A 5,226-nucleotide genomic window follows, 5' to 3' on the forward strand; every position below is an offset into this window, starting at 1 on the left:
GCCGATGACACCAAGCTGTGTGGCTCTGTTGGTATGCTGGAGGGAAGGGATGCCACCTGGAGGGACCTTGACACACTTGTGAGGTGGGCCAATGCCTACCTTATGAAGTTTAACCAAGAAAAGTGCAAGGTCCTACACCTGGGTTGGCACAACCCCAGGCACAGCTACAGGTTGGGTGGAGAAGAGATTCAAAGCAGCCCTGCAGAGAAGGATTTGGAGGTGGTGGTTTATGAGAAGCTTGACATGAGCCAGCTTCAATGTGTGCTTGCAGCCCAGAAACCAACCATATCCTGGGCTGCACCAAAAGAAGCGTGACCAGCAGGTCGAAGGAGGTGATCCTGCCCCTCTACTCTGCTCTTGTGAGACCTCACTTGGAGTATTGTGTCCAGTTCTGGTGTCCTCAACATAAAAAGGACATGGAGCTGTTGGAGTAAGTCCAGAGGAGGCCACGAGGATGATCAGGGGGCTGGAGCACTTCCTGCATGAAGACAGGCTGAGAAAGTTGGGGCTGTTCAGCCTGGAGAAGAGAAGCTGCGTGGAGACCTCATAGCAGCCTTCCAGTATCTGAAGGGGGCCTATAAGGATGTTGGGGAGGGACTCTTCATTAGGGACTGTAGTGATAGGACAAGGGATAATGGCTTTAAACTTAAACAGGGGAATTTTAGGCTAAACACAAGGAAGACGTTCTTTACAGTGAGGGTGGTGAGGCACTGGAATGGGTTGCCCAAGGAAGTTGTGAGTGCTCCAACCCTGGCAGTGTTCAAGGCCAGGCTGGATAGAGCCTTGGGTGACATAGTTTAGTGTGAGTTGTCCCTGCTCATGGCAGGGGGTTTGGAACTAGATGATCTTAAGGCCCTTTCCAGCCCAAACTATTGTGTGAATCTATGACTACACTACAACCTCTCCAGATGCCTCACTCAAGCTACTAAGGGGGAGAGGGGCAGGAAGAAGACTTGCAAAATTTTTGTTCTTCATGAATCTCTTGTATTACTTGTTAATATGTGAAGTCTTAAGAAGTTTTGTTGTTTGGATTTTTTAAATAAGCTGACAAGTTTGTCTTCATTGCTTCTCCTGAAGGATCCTTGGTCTGGAGAGAATATGATAATCACAAATGAGTAAAATACTACAGTAAATATTCTTAGTTCAGAGAATTTCCTAACTTGGAAAAAAAGCTCATGGTGATATGCTTGACATTCTATTTCTGCTGAGAGTTAATTTAACACTCATGTACCATCATCTGAATACCTCAAGTGAGGCATGACTGTCTCGTTTCAGCATTTGAGAAAGAAAATGAGGGTAAAAAGAAATTGAATGAGTTCTGAGTTGAAAACACTTGCAGTCTCTGAGAAACAAAAAATAACATTAAGTGAATAATGGCCACTCCACAGTCAGCTTTAAAGAGGCTTAGATCAGTCCATGTGGGAAAACAAATCAACAGCAGGTGGGTTTCATCCTTGACGAACATTTAATTGTCATGAACTGGCTTTGTCTCTCCCATTTGTTAATCTGCTTATGAAGCACAGTTAGCTATTTAAGGGTGCACTCCATGTGCTCCACTTCTTTAAGTATGTTACGACTTCACAGCAGTTAAACAAATTGCCATCTTGAATATATATACATTTAGAAAGCTATCACCAAAGCTGCTCTAACTAATTTTAGTTGGTGTCATAGCCTAGTGTAGCATTTGGTAAGTCAGTCACATGTTTTTAATTTGTTTCTTCTCATCATTCCCAAGAGTGTTTCTGACATACATTCGTTGGGTATTGTTAACATCTGAGTTGCAGGACTCCTCAGAGAAGGCTGCTTATGTGAAGGACAGTGCATCTCACTGGGACATCTTGAAGAGGGGTCAGTGTCATTATCCTCTCTTCACCAGTGGTGCAAATGAAGAGCCCTGTAACTCTAGCTTCTTCTCAGGCAAGTTAACTAGATTCTTACAACTGGGTAATGTTCTCCCTTGTGCTTTGCATGGGGATGGCTGTCCACAGCCTGTTCTTGTGCAGTGTTCCTGCTAAGCTACACCTCACAACCTCAGTATGTAAGAGAACTTGTATACACAGCCTAGGAAATTTCCACTAAAATGTTCTCTTCCATTTTTTTCCACCTTAAAGTAGTGCTGAGCTCTGTAGAGCTGACCTAAAAAACCCATGAGCAACCACCATCTGCCAGCCCGTGATTTTAACTGTGTAGTGGGCATTTAATTAATTCTCTTTTTGCCATAACCTATTAAGCCAGTCTGGCTCATCTTCACATAAAAAATGGCTGCAGTCCTACAGAGGATGAAGGTTTTATGTATTTATTTTTTTTTTTTAGGTAAAAACCAAGATCATTAGGATCTTTTTAATGCTAGACTGTAATACAATGTGAAAAATCTCCAAATGGCTTTCATCTCATCCCCATTTAGTACTGTGAAACACAATTTAATCATCTAAATAAGAACGGCTTTCAATCTGTAACCTAATTGTTTGCTAAAGGATTGCAATAGATGTGCCAGAATTTCTTATTATTTAGAAAGATGTAATAGTTGTGGGTTTTATGGCCAAGTTTCACAGATGAGTTTCAGTAGCAAGGTATTTTTTCAGAGAGTCAATCTATACTAATCTATTTATTCGTAAATGCATTCACTTTAAAATGTTCACATGTGGTCTGAGATTTGCTGCACTCAGTCTTCACCAAAAAGAAGTTTCTTTGTGGCCGAGAGGTGAATATCTGATGAGCATCTGTTCAGCTGTTGATAAAGTAAGGAAACCTGGAAAGGTGTCTCATTTTTCAGTGGTTTAAAAGCCAGCTCCTAGGTATTGGGCTCACATACACAGAAAATTCACAGCTTACCTAGCTACAAAACTGGAATAACAAAAAGCCCCATCTCAACCACGAGTGGCCTTCAGGATAATGGCTTACATAACCAAATCTGAAGTGATTGTATACATACTGTTGTCATTTTCAGCACCAATAAAGTGAAAGTTGAAACAATACAAAGTCTGAATACCAAATTCCATTTCAGAACACATTGTCTCTTCCCATGCAGACTGGCCTTTGCTTAGGTTTGACTTCTTGTTTAACTCACAGTTGGGAAATCAGAAAAATAACGTTCTAAATATTTTTTTTCATTAAAAATGATCTGAACTACATCTTCAGTCAGGCAGTTATTGCTTGTCATGATCTAAACCTCTCATAGCACAGCTGAAATGCTCACCATATAAGTTTTAAAGAAGTCCTTTTCTGACTCAAAGTGCTCTCAGCTGCTGCTGCTTGGGCTTGCCAAACACACTGTTATATCTGGCCCTCCAGTATTAAAATAGGGTTTGGGAGGAAAGCAAACCTGACATGAAAATATGGTTCCCATCCCATAGCATTAGCAGAATTCTGCTTCCCTAAATACTGAAGGCTCAAGAAAGCATGGATGTTTGATAGAAAGGGTCTGCAGAGGGACAGGATCAGAGAATCATTTAGGTCAGAAAAAACCTTTAAGATCATCAAGTCCAGCCGTAAACCTGATGCTACCAAGCCCATGACTAAGCTACATAAGTGCCACATCTACGTACTTTTAAATACCTCCAGGGATGGTCACTCAGCCACTTCTCTGCGCAGCCACTTCTGATGCTTGACAACCCTCTCCATGAAGAAATTTTTCCTAATATTCAATCTGAACCTCCCCTGGTGCAACTTGATGCTATTTCCTCTTTTCCTATCACGTGTTAACTGGGAGAAAAGACCAACACCCATCTCACTACAACCCCCTTTTGGGTATTTGTAGCAAGTGATAATGACCCGATATGATTTGCTGCATTCTTAGACAGTTGAAACAATTTTATTGCTCTCACACTGAGGCACTGGAAACACGGACTTCTTTATTAGGCCTGGTTGTAGGATTCTGTGCTTTCAACTGTTCGGCAAGAGAAGGGACTTTTCTTTGGCTCAAGTTTTCCCTGAAAAGGGACCTTTCTCAACAGTTCCAAATCACTTGGTTTCTGTCATTCCTAAACTTGTCTGTTTTCACAAGTAGTACAACTTACTCTAGAGCTGCAAACAATTTTCAGGCAAACGCACCTGTTCACGACACAGGACATAATAGAGCTGGCTTTGTAATATTTCATGGTTGTCTTGATTCAAACAACTTCTTCTAAAAATAAACCCTATCACTTCAAGCTCCTTATTTAGATTTGAAAATAGAAAACATCTGTATGTGGGTGCGAATGGCTTTTCTTGCCTTCCCCTGTAGAGTTTTTAAAGGAAGCTCACATATTGTTTCCTGAAATAAAATTTAAATGGTATAGTAATATCCCATTTCATATCGGCCATTTTATATATTTCCTATTTTGATGCACAATAGTCTAAAGATTTATGTTTCTCTGTGCTATACATACTGAAAAGCCTATCCACTTAAAACTGCTTATAGCTGAGCATTACTTCCACTTCGTCTGAAGTTAGTTTCACAGAGAGGAGGAATATGTTTCCTCTGGACAAAACTTCTTCTCCAACAGGACACCTGTACTCACGACTTCTGCAGCCTCTTAAAGCGCACTGTCACTGACCACTGCCTCAGCCTTTAGCAGAGTAATCCAACCCATCTGTAGCTCAAAGGACAGAACAGCCCCACCTGATCCACAAAGTGCACACCCCTGCCACTGCCAAGGGGAGTGTTCGTGACACCATGAAGTGCCTACATCCAACCCAAATTCTGTATCACCACATCTCCCATCAAACTGCTACACTATCTGGACAGACTGGATCAATTAACCAAGGCCAATGCTATGAGGTTCAACAAGGCAAAGTGCCAGATCCTGCACTTGGGCCACAACAACCCCGTGCAATGCTCCAGGCTTGGGGAAGAGTGGATGTAAAGCTGCTCATTGGAAAAGGACCTGGGGATGCTGATTGATGGAGCTGAACATGAGCCAGCTTGTGCCCAGGCAGCCAAGAAGGCCAATGGCATCCTGGTCTGTATCAGCACTAGTGTGGCCAGCAGGGCCAGGGCAGTGATCATCCCCGTGCACTGGGCACTGGTAAGGCTGCACCTCGAATCCTGTGTTCAGTTCTGGGCCCCTCACTGCAAGAGAGACATTGAGGTGCTGGAGCGGGTCCAGAGAAGGGCAACGAAACTCGTGAAGGGCCTGGAGCACAAGTGTGATGAGGAGCGGCTGAGGGAGAAGGCTCAGGAGGGACCTTATCGCTCTCTACAACTACCTGAAAGGAGGATGGAGCCAGGAGGGGGGAGGGAGATTC

Source organism: Nestor notabilis, unplaced genomic scaffold (assembly GCF_000696875.1).
Source record: "Nestor notabilis isolate BGI_N333 unplaced genomic scaffold, ASM69687v1 scaffold1, whole genome shotgun sequence".
NCBI classification, from domain to species: Eukaryota; Metazoa; Chordata; class Aves; order Psittaciformes; family Psittacidae; genus Nestor; species Nestor notabilis.